This window comes from Mastigoproctus giganteus, chromosome 5 (assembly GCF_048544385.1).
Source record: "Mastigoproctus giganteus isolate SK-2022 chromosome 5, ASM4854438v1, whole genome shotgun sequence".
NCBI lineage: Eukaryota > Metazoa > Arthropoda > Arachnida > Uropygi > Thelyphonidae > Mastigoproctus > Mastigoproctus giganteus.
This window is the reverse complement of record NC_143579.1, coordinates 156,011,911-156,033,082: the sequence shown is the minus strand read 5'-3', so window position 1 is coordinate 156,033,082 and position 21,172 is coordinate 156,011,911. Positions and strand designations below refer to the sequence as shown.

The window sequence follows — 21,172 nt, the reverse complement described above, 5'->3', positions numbered from 1 at the left end:
TGTCCTGTGGTACTGCTATCCATGCATTCACAATGTGTCCAGTAATGCTTGCACATTGTCAGGTGGATAGTTGTTGCACCGAATATCCTTTTCCTGTAGGGCCAAAACATGATCAGTTGGGTGATCGAGTGAGTTGGTAGGTCATGGGAGGAGACGGAGAATTCATTGTCACGTTTCTGAAACCAGTTAGCAACCTTCCGGGCCTTGTGGCATGTGCCCTTGTCTTTTTGATAAACGTCAGAGTTGTGTGTATACAATGCCATCATAAAGGTGTGTACTTGGTCGGCGATCAAAGGTTCCTGTACATACCACGAAAACTGTCCCCACACCATATTTTTTTTTTATATTTACTTTTATTTTATATTATTTTTATTTATTTTAAAATTTTTTTTTTTTTGCTGGCACCTTGGGTTTGGACTGCTCGTGGTATGGGTTTATTTGCTGGTACCCACTGGTCTAGCACTTCCCCCAAGTGAGTACAGGATTTTATTTATTTATTTATTTTGCTCCGTTGTTAAGGCAGTAAGAACTGTAAAACATAAGTTGCAGCCACGGTATATGCGTGATTGGGGCCCACCTCCCCGTGCTGTAGACAGACACTGGGCAGTTTTTCCAGGTGATCGCCTTCCTATTACCGAAGTGGCCAGAGGCAACTAAACAACAAAAACACACATACACTGCACAAACATAATATTACACACATTTCTAGCCTATTAGAGAATTCTGAATTCATCGCAGTGTGCCAAGGTGGAGTTGAACTGATGTTCGGGTGCTGTCCTGCATAAGACACTACACATTTATACATGTATATGCCATAACACCAGCAATTTCTTGTCTCTCCGTGAGCATTGGTACCCGTGACGGCTGTTGACTGCCATAGCCAATAGGAGCTAATGTCCAGTCTAGTACAATATCCACATGGGTTTTTCGCCAATGTGGATATTGTACTTGGTGGTTCCTAATGATTTTGTAAATTACGATATATTATTCGTACCGCTGTTGTATTGTGATTTGGTGCGAACTAGTAGTGCGGTGGAATACTAGGGTCAATTGTGATAAATAAGCGGCTCAAAGGTTCTAATCACATGTTAGCATTTTTTTTATTATTTTTATTTTTTTTTTTTTTAGCTAAGAAATTTTACTTTTTAGTAAGGATTTACTAATTTAAAGCTGCGATCGTAACGGTATAGCATCCTGAACGGTATATCTTGAACTTGATAGCGTAAGGTAAAACATGATAGCTTAATACGCATCACTGCATTTAGGAATTTATTAGCTTAGCGTAGCATTGTCAAATAATCAATTATATTGCTTAATTTTATTAATTTTCATTGTTGTTCAATTAAATTGTATTTAAAAGGAAATCGTTCCCCAGACTAAAGTAGCAAAGCAACGAACACAAGTAGCGTGAGTGCTATGGCTCGACGGAGAACCAAAGGGGGTGATTCTCCTACGAATCACGGCCTTGCAAAATGTGCAACTTGCGCAGTGCTCTTCCAACTTTCTGAACAGGGCATGATACAGCCAAGGTGGATGATGTCTTTGTGTTTTCTTTGCAGAGAGTGTGAAGAAATTAGATGCCAACTCAGTGTTCTGATGGGCATTTATGAGAGGTTAAAAAGTAGGGTAGATTCCTTCGAAGGAATTAAAATGGGGGCTCATCACTCTCTCACTTGCCCAACTCAACGCCAGAGCTCACACTTGTGCATCAGGAAACACAATGATAATCTCGAAGGTAAAATGCGCTGATCCCAGAGGAAGTGGTTATCATTGGTGACTATTATCATATAAACGGGAAATATGTTGTGCAAGAAGGATAGGTGGAATAGGATCAAGGTATGTCTGCCAGGGACAAGCAAATATTATCTTTTAAGAGCATAAAAGGTGATATTGTTATACGCGTTGACACTAATGATATTAACAGTAAGTGATCTGAGGATTTACTTAACAAGTACAGGGCAACGTTGGGAAAAAGTCGCCAGTTAGGATTGAATTTGATTGCGTCAGCAATTCCGCCCAGACACGATTGGAGGGAGTACACGTTGAGAGCCTTGTCAATCAATTCAGACCTGGAGAGAATGCAAGGTCCATGGGATAGAATTTTTCACAGCATGGGCTGTGCTTGTTAACAGGAGATTCTCTTTTTACAGGGATGGGATACCCTTAAATAGTAGGGGCGCAAGAAGAATAATTATTGATGCTATCGACGCAGTGATAGGCGAGTCGGGAAACTAGCTTGGGGGGAGGACACGCAGAATAATAGATTAACCAGCGACACAGGCAGAAGTGAAGTTGATTCTTGCACTGCTTCTATTGGAAATTTTTTTATTATTTTTTTTTATTTTTTAGTTTTGCTTTGTTTACTGGCATCAGTAGAATTTACCGATGCGGGATTGTTCCCTGCAGGCTGGTTAAAGGGAGAATTTGGGGGGGAAGATTTTTTTTTTTTTTTTTTTTGCTGGCTCCTGGGTTTGGGCAACAAGGAGACGCTGGCACCCATTAGACTTGCACTACTGCTGGTAGGTGCAGGATTTTTGTGTTATTTACACAGACCCACGTGTCAGAGACGGACACCGGGATACGGTTGCCCTGGTGGTGCCTGCTCACTGGTGAATAAGTGGTCTTCGTACTATTTTTTTTTTTTTTTTGGATGCTCCATTTGGATACACGAATATAGGTGGAGAAGACATCGGTCTGGTTGCCACCAGAGACAGGATACAGAAACTGAACTGAACTGAACTGCTTCTATTGGAAAGTGCAGCAGCCCGGAAAGCAAGATGTCTGGGAATACATGGGCTATGTAAGGGTAACTAAGAGTAGGAACACGTGCATGTATACTTGCATGGACACAAATGCCTGGAATATTGTAAAAAAACTTGAATTTAAAGTACTGATTAAGTCATCAAACGTAGACTTTTCAGAGACATGGTGTCACTCAGACATAAGTGATGATGAATTTGAATATGGGGAGTAAAATGTATACAGGAAAAACAGACAGGCGTGGAGTGGTTATGCTGTTAGCTAAGAAGCATATTAAATCTAAGGCAGTGCATCGAATCGAATCGAATTGTGTGATCAGTGCAATGTTTAGTCAGTTTGGTGTAATATCAGCAGTAGGAAAACAAAATTGAGAGTAGGAGTGTGCTATAAGACTGATGAGTATGCCAAACAGATATACAGAGAAATAGTTAGCCAGTAAATCATAATGTCTTATAGTGGGGATTTTAACTTTTCTGATGTTTACTAGAATTTGTGGATTGGTCGCTCACTAGCAAGATTTTTGTAGATTTCTTGGATGACTGGGTTTTTTTTTTTTTTTTTTTTCTACAGCGGCATGTTAGGGAAGCAATAATCTTGATATAGTTATCTGCAGTGGTTCTATATGCATTCAAAATCTCAGGTAAAAGATCCGTTGGGTGGCAGCGATCACAGTGTGTTAATATGGAATTTAATTAACGACATAACTACTGTCAACAGTAAAGGGAAATGCCTTTGCTTTCGTAAGGGTGATTATAAATTTATATTGGTCTCAGACTATTTTTAAATTCTACACACTGGGACCGACTGATTTACCAACAGCAAATTCTAAATGAGAAGCATTCGGGGAAACAATCATAGAAGCTACTAGGCTTTTCATACCAACGAAGAAACTGTTCAAGATTTAGTCTCAATAGTTCATGTGACATCCTAAATGAATGTCACATGAACTATTGAGAAAAGTGGAAAGAAGAAAAGTGCATGCAATGCATATAAATTATCACGTGATTCAAAATCCTCTAGTAGATATAAATTAGTCTGTAATCAAGTCACAAAAGCGGTTAGGAAAGCTAAGGCAGATTATTAGAAGTCTCTGTCAAAGAATGCAAAGAAAAGCAGAAGAGACATCTATGCTTATATTAACAGTAGAAGGAAGGAATTGAATCACATTTGGCCACTTGTCAATGAGTTAACTGTTGATGACTCTGGTTGTTGACAAAAATGAATAGGTATTTTGCGTCTACATTCGCACATTAGAAATTCTTTAAGGGAAGGGATCCCGGCAGTTTATCAAGGACTGAGGATGTGTGAATGTATCCCCAATTCATAAAGGGGATCAAATACGACTGCGTAATTACAGACCTGTTAGCTGAACATCTGTTCCAGGGAAAATAATGGAGTTCCTTGTTAAAGAAGTCACTGAGTGGACAGAAATCATGGGATACCTACCTAATAACGGGTAGGCCCACCTTTCGCCTGGATAAGGACAGTCACACAGCGGTGCATTGAGTCCACTAGTTCACGAAAGCGTTCCACAGGTATTTCCATATATGCTTGCTGCACCGCTGTCCATAATTCCGTCGCATTCCTTGGTGGAGGTTCCAAAGAGGCACACGTTGGGACCATCTGCAAGGCAGATGGTCCCAACGTGTGCCAGCTGAACACACCCCAGACCATTACTGACCGTTCATCTGCCGGAACAGTTCCTTGTTGACATGATGGGTGCATAGCTTTGTGCGGTTTCCACCAGATACGCACCCTCACGTCCGCTCGAAATAACTGGAAATGGGACTCATCGGGCCAGAAGACCCGTCTGCAATCATCCAAGGTCCAATGCCGATATTCTTTCGCCCAGTTGGGGGCGTAGAGCCCTGTGTCGTGGTGTTAGCAATGGGACTCTGGTCGGTCGGCGGCTCCCATAACCTGTTGCGGCTAATGATCGCCCGATGGTCTTAGTGGAGACGTTTCTGGCACCTTCCTCGTTGAAGTCGGTGGTGATTTGTGATACTGTTCCACATAAAATGCTGCTGTATAAACTTGAGCAATGTGGCGTTAAGGGAAAGTTATTGCTGTGGATAAAGGGATCGTTAAGTAGAAAAAGGCAGAGTGGTTATTAATTGACACTGCTCTTCGTGGACTAATGTTATCAGTGGATTCCCCCAGAGTTTAGTGCTGGGCCCATTGTTGTCTTCAATATTTATTAATGGTATTATTGAAGGTTTATCAGGCTTAATGTCAAAATTTGCATATAATACGAAGGTTGGTAGGATGCTTAATAACCGTAATCAAGATGAGCTATACCAACAAGATGTAGGAAAATTGAGCCAATTGGCTGAGAAATGGTAGTTGAAGAGTATCCAATGCAAGGTACTGCATACTTCTTCTTCCAGTCACATAGCTCCTGAGAAGCTGTTGTGGCCACCAAAAAATTTCTCCAACTGCATCGATCACGTGCTATACGAGCAGCATCGCAAAATGTCACGCCCAAAAGTTCACTGTTCCCATCCTTCCACTTAGTTGCAGGTCTTCCTCTGCACCTCTTCCCCCTCGATTTTTCCTTCCATTATATTCTTCAACAGAAAGTTTTTCCTCCTTACTATGTGTCCAAAAAATTTAAGTTTTCTTTTGTTAATGCTATGAAGAAGAATTTTAGGCCTGCGTATTTTATTCGATACCCACTCATTTGTTCTTCGATCAATGTAAGAAATACGCAGTATTCGTCTGTAACATCACATATAGTAGTAATTCCAGAGTAACTTATCAACTGTGTGGTACTACACTCAGGATAGTGGAAAATGAAAAATACTTGGGGGGGGGGGGTAATTGTACAGTCAGATATGAAATTCTCTGATCAGTGCAGACATACTATCAGGACAGCTCACGGTGTTTTGTCAATGATATACAGAAACTTGCTAGCAGGGATAAGGAGGTATTATCCTTTTGTACAAGGCCGCATCTCGAATATTGTATACGTCTGGAGGCTTCACTTTAGGATGAGTGTAGATTTGCTAGAACGAGTGCAGAGAATGTCAACCAGATTGGTAAAGAGAACAAAAGGGTGCTCTTACCTAGAAAAGATTCAGTCCTGCAAATTGCCGCTGACGAAGACTAAGTGCGTGCGGGGTAACCTGATTGAGCTGTTTAAGCCTTTGAATGGGTTGATTAAGTTGAATGTGAATGGCATTCTTCCTCTTGCTGAGAATACACACATGGGGAAGCATAAATTTTAGTTGGGGAAGATAGACGTACAGATGTTTTCCTTCAGCCAGCTTGTTGTTGATTGCGGGAACAGGCTTCCATCTATTTTTTTTAAGTGGATGGTTTGACTAAATTGAAGAAAGAAGTAGACAAATTCTTGGAAGGAATGGATGGGTCAAGTGTGTGTGTAATGTTTTTTATTTTTTTATTTCAGCTGATGCTATATAAGCTTCCTTTCATCATTTTCTGCTACTACCACCACCACATCCAGTTCGTGCAGAACACGAACAGTGCATCCAAGTACCATGGTTTCATGTTGCTTTCTCAAAATGCGGATATGCACATCAGTATGATGGAATTGGAAACAGCCCAAGCGACAGATATATTCATTAGCCCAAGTGACAGATATCCACATGTCGGAGGCCCTTAGTGACATCGTGTTTTTGTCTGGTGGAACCAGGGGTTCCCCCGAACTCTGCGTTGTTACTCTGTGTAGAATACAATACTCTGTATAAGGCCAGGGTGTGTTGCTGTTACTGTTATTATTGGGTTTTGGGAGCATCGGCAACTAAGGCCATGTTGCTCCGTGCATTTTGTCTGTAAATTGCGCGTGTTCTGAGGTAGATTTTCTGTTGCTGGACGAAAAACCCGAGTTTCCGGCAGAAAAAACCATACTACCCTCGCCTGAGACCGACTAACAGCCACGTTGTGGAAAAGACCCATAAAAATTCCTCCCGTCATCGACGGGATGCCAGGGTGTGCGTGCTAGTGTTGTGTTTGTGAGGTATTAGTGTGGGCTGTGTTGTTCTTCTGGCCACTTAGCCTTGGGGGCCTGTGGAGAGCCACCAACCCCCAGTTTCCGTCACCGCCCTAGGGTGGCGGGACAGGACCATAGGAGAGAACAGTTCTGGCAGGGCCAACCATGGCGTGAGCCAAAAAATAATAATAAAATAAAATAAAAATAATAAAAAATTTATTGGAAAAGAAATGGAGGAGATAGACAGAAGTGAGATAAAGAGGGACTGTAGCAAAGGAGCTCGCCTGGTTGGAAATGGGTGACAGTAGGGGACCCTCTTAAGCAGGAAACCCATCCTGCTACGGGGAGGGGGAGTAGAAAGGGGCGGTGGGGTTAGCCACCAGGCAAAGGGTTGGGCAGTTAAGAGTGAGATAAAGGTGGGAGAGGAAGATAGATGGAGCTAGAGCAAAGGAGTCTGCCTGCTAGGAAAGGGGTGACAGTAAAGGCTTCTCTGGAGCATGAATCCCATCCTGGTCCTGGGGGAAATGAATGTCGTTTTCAGTGTTAATTGTCTTTGGTCCAGTGTTGGTGCCTGCATACCCATGTAAGGAGCAATTTCTTGTCTCGCAGTGAGCATGGGTACCTGTAAAGGTGGCCGAGTGCCATAGCCAGTACGAGCTAATGTCCAGCGCATAGCTCATGTGGATATTGGTCTTTCTGTTCCTTTGTTGTACTGGGTGGTCAGCTGGACCACTACAACACATAGAAACCAATAACTGTTTCGTACACTAAGTAAAGTTCTAAAACGAAATTCTTACATACGAAGTTGTTGCCAGTTATCGATACCAAAGACTGAGTAATGAAAAAGATCTGGATCGTTCCTATTTGCATTCTAATTATTCCTATTTATTCATGTACATTGACACGAACTTTACCAGTCTGAAGATATGTTCCATCACTAATGCAACACATTTACAACAGTATTTACAATACTATTATAAATGTGTATAATTTACAGTACTTTACCGGTTACTGATGCAACACATTTACAATAGTCTCTTCAAGTTTTCTTCATCAGCGATCGGTCTCTGGCAAGGGTTTAATTGGCTTTCTCTCGAGTTTTCCATTGGCAAGCTAGTAAATTCATCCCTATTTGCAATTAGAGATAAGGAAGTAATTATCCCTTTGTATAAGGCCATGATCAGGCTACACCGAGGCCTCATTTTAGGAAGGATGTAGAACTGCTGGAACGAGTACAGAGAAGGGCAACGAGATTGGTGAGAGGAACAAAGGGTTGCTCTTACCAAGAAAGGCTTAAGTTCTGAAAATTGCAGCGTCCAGAGATTAGGCACCTTCGAAGTGATCTGATTGAGGTTTATAAGGCTTTGAATGATTTGAGCAAGCTCGATTCTGATTAGATTCTTCCTCTTGCACAGATTTCGCACCTGAGGGATCATAAATTCAAACTGAGAAAAGACAGTTGTAGAATAGATGTGCGGAAATTTTACTTTAGCCAGCGACTGGTTGATTGGTGAAACAAACTTCTGTCTGTCGTTGTGGAAGTTGATGGCTTGAATAAATTCAATGAAGAACTGGACAGTCTTTTGGACCGAATGGATGGGTGAAATGGGAAGTTTTGTTTTGTTTTGTTTTTTGGCTGATGCTATATAAGCTTTCTTTCTTGCTTCTTATGCCTCTACTAATGCTAATGCTAAAACTGATAATAGAATACACTTAATTTACACAGCTTGATTCCCTCTGGTGGGAAAGTGCTCTTGATTGATTGAGGATGGCAAATTGTACTAAATAACTGTATCTCATGATTAGGAATTACTTCAGCAAACGCAAGGTCCAAGTTTTATACAAGCACTGTTCTATTTAAGAACTGTGGCACAAGGATGTCCCCAAGAATCCATCCTGGGACCCGTCATATGGAAAGCTGTTTTGGACGGGTGACTCATCAGACAGTTCGAGGAAACACAATATCGCCTACGTCGACGATTTGTTTGTCGTGGCTACTGGTAAGTCACACTCTGCGTTGGTACTGACCGCTAAGAATATTATGTCCGATCTTTCCAACTGGTTTGCTCTGAAGAAACTGAGCATTTCCTCTACTAAAACGAAAATGTCGATCTTTAAGGGGAAACTGGTCTACAATCGTTATTGTAGTCCAGTTTCCCCTAAAATTATTAAAATCAACAATAAATCTATCCCTTTTGTTCCCGAGATTAAGTATTTGGCCATACAGTCTCACTTTTATTTCATACATAAATAACTTAACTGTCAAGATAAAAAGAAAAAAAAAAAAAAATTAGTGGCGCCCTAATTAGGATCTTCAAACTGGACTGCGCGCTTAATCACAAAACACTCCAACTTTATTACAACGCAGGTTTTTTGCCCATGGCCACGTACGGGGCTGGTGCATGGTTCCATAGGGCAACCAAATCCACCTTCCAAACCAAACTGTCATCTCTTCAGAGAATGATGTTACTCGGAACTTCTATGGCTTTCAGAACAGTTTCTACTGATGCGCTTCCGGTTCTGACTGCAAACATGCCTTTGGGTCTTCATCTGGTTTATAAAGGTTTAACCTACGGACTAAAACGTAGAATGCCCACTGATTTCCTTGGAATTGCACATGACTTAAATGCTGACACTAAGAGCGAAAATTTCAGATGCTGGAACGAGTGCCTCGGCATCTGGCAAACTTGCTGGGATAACAGTACGAAGGACGTGTGACCTGTTCTTTTCTCCCTGATGTCACCTTTACAATAAAGAAATGGTTCACACCAAGCTTATGTACATCATATTTATTAACTGGCCAATGGCCCATAAATTATAAACTCTTTCACTTTCGACTTGTTACTACAGATGTGCATGCAGTGGTATTGAAGATTGGGAGCATATAATTTATCACTGTCTGTTTAACGAAGACTTTCGTTTTCCGCTGATTTCTAGTTTTGGAACGATCTCCCCTGGGGATGAACAAAGGTTCGTGAATAATAAAGATGCCTTTAAAATTCTTCAGAATTTTGCGTCTTCCTTCTTCACAAGTAAAAAATCTTCTCCAGAAATAGCAACAAATACAGACAATGCAATGGTAACAACTACTTCTAACTAAAGAAGCATCCTTCTCAATATAAGTCTTCTACGAATCACTCAGCAACGTAGAACGATTTTCACGTAAATTAATCAAGACAGCTCATAAGACAAATGGCTCCGGATGTAACTGTACCTGATAGGACTTCCTGAACTTGTCTATCTCAGATTTCACCAATAGAGTATTTGCCTACAAACTGGACAAGGCTGGCTGGGACCTGTGTTTGGTAGTGACGTGACTCTTACAACCCCCATCTTCCTATCCTTCTATTTATTTATTATTTATTTGTTTTTATTTATTTATTTTATTTTATTTTTATTTTTTTCCCTTCCTGACTGGTGCGAAGAGGCAGGATGTATCTATTAGTTTTTCTCTTATTTCTTTTTTACTTTTATCTTTTACTTTGATTAATTTATTTTTATTATTTTGTATTATTTGCTCATTAGTATTTCATATTTTGAGACTCCTCTTGGGGACAGAATTTGCTGCCCGCTTCATGATTCTGAAGAATGCGATTTTTTTTTTTTTTTTTTATATTTACCTTTTTTATTTTTTAGCGAATTGGATTTGATTTGCTGGCTTCTTCAATGCCGTGAAGAGGCGGGATGTTATTTTTATTGTGATTATTTTTCATTTTTATTTATTTTATTTTATTTTTTATTGTCTGCCCGGATATAGCAAGGTTTTTTCCTCCAGAAACTGAGGTTTTTTTTCGTCCAGCAAAACAGGCAAATCGACCAGAGAAAACACAAGCAAATTTACAGACATATTACATAAATGGGTATATGTAAGAAATTACGGATGGCCCTAATATAATAATTTTATTTTTTTATTTATTATTTTATTTATTTATTATTTATTTATTTTTTTTTGCTGGAACTCGTGCTACAGGCGGGATTTGATGGTGCTCGGATTTGGGCTCCCTGGGTACGGAATTGCTGTCATTGTAGATATCAAGGTCCGCCACGGTTCACGCTTAGTTGTTTTGTCCTCGTAGTGTAGACGGGCAAGCTTTCTAGGTGATTGCTTTCCTGGTGGCAAAGTGGCCAGAAAACAACACACACACACACACTGCAAAAACGTAACATTGCATACACTTCTGGCCTTTTACAGAGTTTTGTATTCATCATTGTACCAAAGTAGAGTTGAACTGACGTTCAGGTGCCGCCCTACGTAAGATACTATAGATGTCTACAAAGCTTTATACGAGATTTTTAAGGCGAGTTACGGTACATACTTAGTTGTGATCCACCTCCTCGCGGTGTAGATGGATACTAGGCATGCTTTCCATGTTATCGGCTTCCTGGTGACTAAGTTTCCAGAAACCACTGAACAACAGAACACTTTCATTGCACAAAGACAACATTACACACTTTCTGGCCTTTTACAGAGTTTATATCATCCTGTGATGATACAAACTCTGCAAAAGGTACCACATAAAATGTACCACGGCGGAGTTGAACTAAATTCTAGAGCCGTCCTTCATAAGATACTTTACATGTCTATATAGCTTCATACTGATGCTTCATAACTACAGCCGCCGTAGTGCTTATTTCAGTAATTAACGAAGTGTTTTTTTTTTTTCTTTTGAAAAAAAAAAAAAAAAAAAAAAAAAACATCTGTCACAACATCAACTCTCTGAAAAATACACCTTAATTTCGTCTGATGGGGAATAAAAACTGTTCAAATCAATTATAAATTATGCAAGCATCAATACTTCAATTTTTAAATGTTCAGAAACTGTGGACTTCTGAAAACTAGCTTTCGTTATCAGTCAGGCTAACAAACTGATTGGATTATTAAAAAAGCATATCTCTACGTTTATATAATTCATGCTTTGTGGTTATGCTGCTTAAGATACTTAATATTCTCCAAAGTTGAATAAGCCACGTCTATCTGGATTTGTCATTATTCTAACTTCCAGAACAAATCGAACAGGTTCAGAAATTATTCAACAGACGCCTTACCAACCGCAACCCAATTGTTATTTGTTTCTGCGTTAAAGCAATTAATTATAGCTATGAGGCAGCAGTGTATTGATCACAATGATTGATCAATACAATGATCGCAGTGTATTGGTCACAAAGGACTCAGTGTGATAGTGATCAAGGCGCCGATAAAGGTGCTCACTATTTCTGAACAGTAAAATATTAATCGTGGTGTATAGAGTGTAAGGAAATTGAATTGATCCTGATGAATAACTTTCACGAAGAAAACGACTCGTTCAAAGTCATGATTAAAATTGTTCGATTCTCGGCAATTTTGATTTTTTCAAAAGTGAGGATTTTATGTGGGTCGATTTAAGGAAAAATTATTTTTCCTTAACCCAAACTAAAACAATATTATGACCGTCCGTTTTTATTTTGTGAGTCTATTTCGTTTTATTTTGTGAGTCTACTCCGACAGATAAGAGGTTTAATTGTCGTTGAACCTTATAATTTTTGAATTATTGTCGAATTGTTTTGGAATTTGGTACAAAGGTAGATTTTGGTTACTTCCAACATACATCGCTATCTTGAAACAACGTAGTGACCATTCATTATTAATTTATTATTATTATTTTTTTTTTCAACTATCTACCAGTTTCAAGTAAATTATGGCAAGATGATAGGAAAGATCTATCACAGGAGTTAATTTTGTCGTCTTGAAGCAGAATGAACATTTAACTTTTAACAAATCCAAATTAAGATATCTTCTGATAGATTTTCAGCAAAAAGTAAGGAAAATTTTTATACCTATATTCCTATAGGGATTTACGATTACGTAGTTTTCAATAAAATATTTAAGAAAGTGAGCGAAGGACGCTTCCAGGACAAAAAAAAAAAAAAAAAACTGAAAACGAACTCGCGTGTATTGTCAAGAAAAAAATTGATAAACTTTCACGCATTATATCATTCAATAGTATAACAAGATTATTTTTAAATTCATGAACTCATAAACGTGCAAATATCGCTGGGTATATTCACTTTAGTCAAGAAAGTAAAGACAAGGGCATTAAAACACATTTTGTTCTTAAAATCTGGTGGAGTTGCAATGCTGACATTTCGAATGGTAACTAGCTTTTTTCTTTTCTTTTCTTCTTTTTATTTTATTTTATTATTATTTTTTTTTTAAATCTTATTCGATATATTTATTTTCCCTGAGATCAGATGAAATAAACTGATGTTTACCAGCTCCGTCAGCCCAGCAGGTGGGCGGTAATTAGCGTCATTCATAAGTTACATAATGAAGATCAGGTAGTGAAGTAAAGCAATTTTAAGCGTCCAATTGGTCGAACACGACTAGTAACAGGGATCTGGGTCAATGAGAAGGTTGTTCTTGCTTAGTTATTTGTGTAAACAGCACTGAAGACCCTGGCCTCATTATACGGCAGCTGCAAGAATGGATACCGGACGAGGAAGATGAACAAAAAAAAGCCAGTATACAGCCGCATTCGCAGATTAAAGTAATTAATGCAAGGATGCACGCCTGTATAATTAAGGTCAACTCCAACTGTACAGTAGTGTTACGTGTCAGAAGTTTGATTAAAGTTTCCCGTGTCCTTCCTAGTTTTAATTGGAAGTACTTTTGGGATGGCTGTTGGCATGTCTAGGACTATCTTTATTTACGTGACTTTGGGAAAACTGGTGAGAGCGAGAAAAACCGACTTTGAACTTCATGAGCGGAATGAAATTTTAACAACAGCTTCAACATATAAAAACTTGAGGAATAATATTGCGATAAATACCATTACCATTCCAAGTTACATTTGTCGAAGTGAAGAAAATGAAAAACATAGTATATGTCTGATGAATGGCGGCACCTGGAACGTCAGTTCAACTCCACCGTGTTTGTAGGTACAGAAACAAAAGAAACCATTTCAGGTTAAATTAGGAATTCAATTTGAAGGAAATTTTGTTTAAAGTTAGATTTTCTTTAAAAATAGGGGAACCATTTAGAGATAACTAACCTGAAATTGTTAACCACTCAACTGTTTGCAAGAAAAAAAAATTAGGCCGCCGTAGCCTAGTGGTCAGGCGCGCGGGTGCATAAATACACGTGCCTTGAGTGACTGGGGTTCAAGCCCATGACTGCTGAATACGGTGCTGTTTCTTGTAATCTGTGTATCTTGTAGACTCCTCTGACCGTTTGGTCGTCCCGGAGTATAAACAGAAGAAAAAAAAAGGAATTATACAACTTTAAACAAACAAACCATTTGCAAGAAAAAAATTATACAGAAAATTTACAAAATTGCACATACAAAATATATAAAAATGTAGAGAATTTTATAAATAATAATACAAAGGAAATTAATACATATTCAAAAAAAAAAGGAATTAACCGCTAAAGTTAATAAATTTCCAGTCCAATCAGTCTAAGACATGAATAGGTAGGTGTTCAACACAATAAATTTTACAAAATAATGATATAAATTATGTTATTGTTCGTGGGATTTCATTGCGTTCAAGTTTTGATTAGAATCAAATAAACATTGAAGGTGGTAAAGAGCATACTTTACCACAAAATCTAAAGAAAACACATGTGTTATTTAAACTTATCACTATTTTCAGTATATGAACATATTTACGAAATGTCAATTTTCACGGTAAAAGAACAGTATAGGTATTAGCATTAGCATTAGCAGAGGCATATGATGCAAGAAAGCAAGCTTATTCAGCATCAGCCAAAAAAAAAAAAAAACCCACTACTCCCATTTCACCCCTCCGTTCGTTCGAAATACCTGTCCAGCTGAGCCTTAAATTTATTTAGGCTATCGACTTCAACAACAAGCGATGGGAGTCTATTCCACAAACCAACTGCCCGCTGGCTAAAGGCAAATTTCCGCACATCTATCCGACATCCGTCCTTCCTCAATTTGAATTTATGCCCTCTCAGGTGATTATTCTGAGCAAGAGGAAGAATCCCATCGGCATTGAGCATGCTCAAGCCATTCAAAGCCTTATACACCTCTATCAGATCACCTCGCCGATGCCTAGTCTCCAGGCTCTGTAATTTGCAAAACTTAAGCCAATCTTCGTAAGAGCAACCCTTTGTTCCATTCACTAATCTTGTTGCCCTTCTCTGTACTCGTTCGAGCAGCTCTACATCCTTCTTGAAATGAGGCCTCCAGACCTGTATACAGTACTCAAGGTGTGGCCTAACCAATGCCTTATACAAGGGAATAATCACATCCTTATCCCTGCTAGAAAAATTCCTGTATATCATTGACAAGACACCATGAGCTACTCTTGCAGCTCGTCTGCACTGCTCAGAGAACTTCATATCTGCCTGCACAATAACCCCCAGATCCTTTTCATTTTCTACCACTGTCAGCGTAGTACCACAGAGTTGATACGTTGATCTGGGGTTATGGTTTCCCATATGAAGGACTTTACATTTGTCAATGTTAAACTTCATTTGCCACCTCTCAGCCCATCTGCTCAACCTTTCCAGATCCTGTTGCAGCAGCATAGTATCAGTAGTGTCCTTAACAACCCTGCCAACCTTGGTATCATCTGCAAACTTGGACATTAAGCCTGATACACCATCATCAATATCATTTATAAATACAGAAAACAACAATGGACCCAACACTGAACCCTGAGGAACTCCACTAATAACATTAGTCCACGTTGAGCAGTGTCCATTGATTACCACTCTCTGTCTTCTGCCACTCAACCATCCCTTTATCCATAGCAGCAATTTGCCTCCAATGCCACACTTCTCCAATTTGTGCAGCAGTCTTCCATGCGCAACAGTATCAAAAGCCTTTCTAAGATCCAAATATATAATATCAAAGTTATTCCCTGCATCCAGTTCTTTTGTGACTACATCATAGTATCCAATCAAATTGGTCAGACAAGACCTGCCCTTAACAAAACCATGCTGTGTCTGAGCTATAACTGAATTCTTGTCCAGATGATCCTGCAGTGCTTCTTTAACCAGTGCCTCCATTAATTTTCCTGGAACCGAAGTTAAACTAACAGGTCTGTAATTACTTGTGTCAGCCTTTGATCCTCCTTTGTGAATTGGGGTTACATTTGCACATCTCCAGTCCATGGGTACCTCCCCTGAGTCCAAAGAAGCTCTCATAATTATGGCTAGGGGTTTGCTTACTTCCTTTGCTGCCTCCTTTAATATAACTGGATAGATCCCATCCACCCCTGGTGCCTTTTTTATGTTTATCCTCAGCAATTTCTCCTCCACTTTCCTCTCAGTTATTAGAAAATAATCTAGCTCACTGCCAATGTTTACTTCACCTACGACATTCCCCTTCCTGAATAACTCCTCATGTGTGAATGTAGATGCAAAATACTCGTTTAGCTTGTTAGCCACCTGAGCAGGATCCTCAACTGTTGAACCATCAACATCCAGTGGACCAATCTGATTCATCCCTTTCCTTCTTGAGTTTAAATAGGTAAAGAACTCTTTTCTGTTTTTCTTTGCGTCCTTTGCCAAGGATTTCTCATAATCTGCCTTTGCCTGCCTAATCTCCTTTGTGACTTGGTTACAGACCAACTTATATCTATCATAGGCTTCCATGTCACCCATTAATTTGTATGTATCCCATGCATTTTTCTTCTCTGCCATATGTCTCATTAGTTCATCTGACAACCATTTAGGCCTGAACCTTGAACAATATTTCTTGGTTGGTATGTAAAGCCTGGTAGCTTCCAAGATTAGTTCCTTGAATGCTTCCCATTTTGAATTTGCTGTTGGTAACATCATCAGTTGGTCCCACTGTATAGAATTTAAATACTGTCTCAGACCATCATAGTCGCCTTTACGAAAGCAAAAACCCTTCCCTTTGCCTCTGATGGTAGTTACCTCCTTGAGTAAATCCCACTTCAGCACACTGTGATCACTGCCACCCAGTGGTTCCTTTATCTGCAGATTCCTAATGCATGAAGAATCACTACTGATAATCAGATCAAGAGTATTACTCCCTCTAGTTGCCTCCCAAACATGCTGGTGTAGAAAACAATCATCCAATAAATCCACAAAAGCCCTGCTAGTGTGTGAGTGACCAACCCACAAATTCCAGTCAATATCTGGGAAATTAAAATCCCCCATTATAAGACTCTCTGATTTACTGGCCCATTCTATTTCCCTGTACAGTATCTTATTATACTCATCAGAGTCATTAGGCCTATAGCACACTCCTACTCTCAATTTTGATTTACCTATGCTTATGTCACACCAAACTGACTCGACACTGCCCTGTCCATCAATGTCGACTGGCTTCACTTCCTTGGATTTTATGTGTTTTTTAACTAATAGCATAACCCCTCCTCCCCTCCTGTCCTGTCTATCCTTTCTATACACATTGTACTCCCCAAATTCCAGTTCTGCATTCCTTATATCTGTGTGACACCACGTCTCTGATATCCCAACAATATCTGCCTTTGATGTTTTGAGCAATACCTCAAATTCATCAAATTTATTTACTAAACTCCTAGCATTGGTGTACACGCAAGTATACCTGCACTTGTTTCTATTCTTAGCTACCCTAACACAACCCATGTGTTTACTTGTATCACAATGACTTCCAGCAGTCTCTGAAATATCCTGCATCTTGTTTTTCAGGCTTCTGCTCATTCCAATAGAAGCAGTGCAAGAATCTCTTTCACCTCTGCCAGTGGCTACTGTTAATCCATTAGTCTTTGTCTCCCCCCAAGCTAGCAGTTTTCCGACCCACCTAACACTGCCTCGATAGCATCAGCAAATATTCTTGCACCCTTTCTATTTAAGTGTATCCCATCCCTGTAGAAGCAATCTCTCCTGTTAACAAGTACATTCCAGGCTGAAAAAAATTCTACCCCTTGAGCCTTGCACAATCTTTCCAGGGCCGAATTGATCGACAAGGCTCTCATCATATACTCCCTCCTATCGTGTCTGGGCAGAATTGCAGACACTTTCAAATTTAACCCTACTTCACGGCTTTTTTTCAACAGTGACCTGTACTTGTTAAGTAATTCCGCTGGTCTCCTACTCTTAATGTCATTAGTGCCAACGTGTACAACTATATCACCTTTTGTGCCCTTAAAAGATGATATCTGCTCTACAACGTCATCAACCCTTGCCCCTGGCAGACATACCCTGGTCCTGTTCCACCTATCCTTTTTACAAAGCATGTTCCCCGTTTCCCTGACAATAGAGTCACCAACAACTACTAGTTCCTGTGGGACCAGCGCATTCTGCCTTGGGGGCTGCCTCTGTGTTTCAAGATGACCAAGTGCAAGCTCTGGCGTTGATGTGGGCAGCTGAGAGCTTGATGGGCCCCTCAATTTATTTCCTTCGAGGGCATCCACCCTGTCCTTCAAGGTCTCATATAGGCCCATAACAACGCTGAGTTGTCGCCTAATTTCCTTGCACTCCTTGCATCGTGCACACACAAAGACATCCCCCATGGCAGTATCATGTCCCGTACCCGATTGCTCCGCAAACATCAAGCAAACAGTGCATCTTAAAAAGCTGTGATTCAGAGGGCTACTGCCCCCCTCAGTTCTCCCCTGAGTCACAGCACTCCCATTAGCTTGTGACTTTTGCTTTGCTGCTCTGGTCAGAGTCATGATTTCGATTTAAATGTCAGTAAAATTACAATTTCAGAACAAAATTAAAACCTTAAACTTGTATCTTAACACAGTTATAACGCTATATTTATTTTACAGTATCGAGTGTTATCTACGAGTTCCCTTTATATAACTTCCGTATCAAGTATGTATTAAGTATTTGTTACGTTTGTACTCTATGTCGTTATATATATATAATTAAAAGAACAATTTAATTGACAATGAAGTTTAACAAGATTAAGAGATCTACTGATTAACTGACAATATTATATTATGCACTATACTATACAAAGCTAATGCTATCGAATTCCGGATATGCTGTATCGCGTTTCAGTAACGAGTGTTATCTACGAAGTCCCTTTATATAACTTCCGTATCAAGTTATGTATTAATTATTTATTTTTACTTATTATTTATGTTCCGTAACCTAAGTGGTTATATGTATAGTTAAAAGTACAATTTAATTGCCAATGAAGTTCGACAAGATTAATAGATTTACTGATTAATTTTCACGTAACAATGGCGGCTGTTTATGAACGGTAAACACGTGTATTTGATACCCTTTCCGATACTAAGTAATACCTACAAATCTCTATCTAAGTTACTTTAACTTTAAGTACCGTAAATAGGAATATAAAGCTACTCTAGAAATAAGTTAATATGTCAATTTAAACTAATAAAGCAGAAAATAAATCAGAAAAAACTTCTCTATTCCAAAAGCGGCAGAAAGGCACGTCCGCACAGGAAACTCTCGTTCTCAAACTCCGATCGATATTGATCGATAAATAAAAAATAGGTTTATAATTCTGACATTAACTATAGGACTGAAAGAAAGTAGGAGGGGAAATGAAGACAGATCCTGACCGGGAGTGACAGACAGTAACTGTGAACGAAATTCATCGTAAATAGGGCAAAAGAAAAGAACGTGGGTAAAATCCTCAACAGAACCGCATAGGCAAGTTTAAAATTTAAGGAACCACTAAGGAAGAAGTCCAGGGCAGTACCTTATAAACAGGCACATTGAGATTAAAAAAAATTGAGATTACAGAGCCCCCAGGGGGGCCTCTGTAATACCATTTTTTTTTTAAAGTGATTTCTTCTTTTCTTTTTTTTTTTAACACGCTATGGCCCACTTACCTGTACCTACCCTGTAAACAGAAATAGGGGAAATTTTACTGAACGTGTGGATAACTCTCAACTCCCATCTGTGAAACAACAGATAAATTTCTAGGATAAAGGAAAATCACTCCCTAATTCTCTAATAAGTTGCTTACAGTAGAACACAGGTTGCCCATGGCGTATTGTCCTCGTCGGGAATATGCCATAAACTGGCTATGGACACAAGAATGCAGTCGACCAGCGCGACTTCTCGGTAGAGTATGTGGGAGAGCGGTTGTAAATGTGTTATGGACACCATTAAATTGCGGAAGGTTAATCCCTTTAGCTCTTAATTCGTGCTTTCTACAGCGGCAGCTCTATTTCCTAAAGGCTAGAGGTGCGAAAAATGCATACCCAGGTCTCTCGAAATCCGTTCGTTATATGGAAATTTTATTCGTTCTACGGAAACTATTTTAATTGGATCACCACTGGATTTGAGAATCAATATAAGCTAAGATCCAAAAACTGTAAAATTTAGTTTAATTTAGTAGTTGATGTGCAAAGTTAAAGTGTGTTACATATTTTTAAAAAATCTTATCTAATCATAATTTTCTTCCAGTGGAACAATGCAGAATATCTTGAAAAAATCATTTTAGACAAATTATCTAATTATTCATAGATATCGAAAAATGCAGAGAGCAGAGTTATTATTATTAGCTACATGGTTCAAGGAAGCCTGAGGCTTATACTGCACCAGCCAAAAAAAAAAAAAAAAAAAAAATCCCCGAGTTACCCTATGAGAGAGAGAGAGAGTCAAAAGTAGAAGGGAATTACCTGAAAGAGAAGAATGTTGATATCCAGCTCAGAACCCTGGGTGTACCAAGCCCATACTCATCAGATGTGAGCCCCTGGGGTTATGACAATATTGCCAATATGGCTGGGAAATATTCGAATAAAGTGTTAGATAGACTAAATGCTACTAGCAAATTCTTTCAGGACCCAAAAGAAATTTACTAAAAAGCTCGAATCTTTTAAAATCACTAAAAGAATTTATTTTAGATGTTAGAAATAATTTTGCAACAATTGAAGACGAAGCTAAATTGTTAACTTACGAGACTGAATATAGAGATGAACGAAACCGAATAAAGAAACATAAAATTATATACGGCGGAATAAGAGACGATGATGTCATTGTCTTCATTATTCATCGTTAACACCGTTAATGCTGTGTGATACGCTTAATGCTGAAATAAATCGCCGATCTGAAATATACACCGAGATATTAAATATGTTTGCTGGGTTTTTTTTTTAAATGATACTACGGGGGAAAACTAGTTTGATTCGTGCATTGACATTTTAGTGGATGTTTATAAAAATGACATTGATATCAAACAATTCAAATCAGAAATAGTGCAATTTTTAAACTATGCCAAAGAAGAATATGTTTCAAATATTGAGTATATGCACAATATTATTAATGTTGGACTCAGATCGACATTTCCGAATGTTAAAACTATTCAAATATATTTCTCACAATGTCTGTAACAAATGCAAATGCTGAACGGTCTTTTTCAGCACTAAAAGAATAAAAAACTATTTATGAAATAATTTAATGCAGGACAAAATGTCCGATTTATTTTTTATCGAGTCTGAGGTAACGAACTCTATAAATTATGACGACATAATTGATAAATTTGCTAAAATAAGAGCAAGGGGAAAAAAAAAAAAGAC

The 21,172-nt window shown here is 38.9% G+C and overlaps 1 protein-coding gene across 2 annotated transcripts in view; it reads left to right on the top strand.

Annotated features, from left to right (window-relative positions):
• The window catches only part of Sarm (sterile alpha and armadillo motif), a 328,620-nt gene that overhangs the window by 239,999 nt on the left and 67,449 nt on the right, over positions 1–21,172 (top strand). The gene's annotated exons all lie outside the window — the stretch shown is intronic.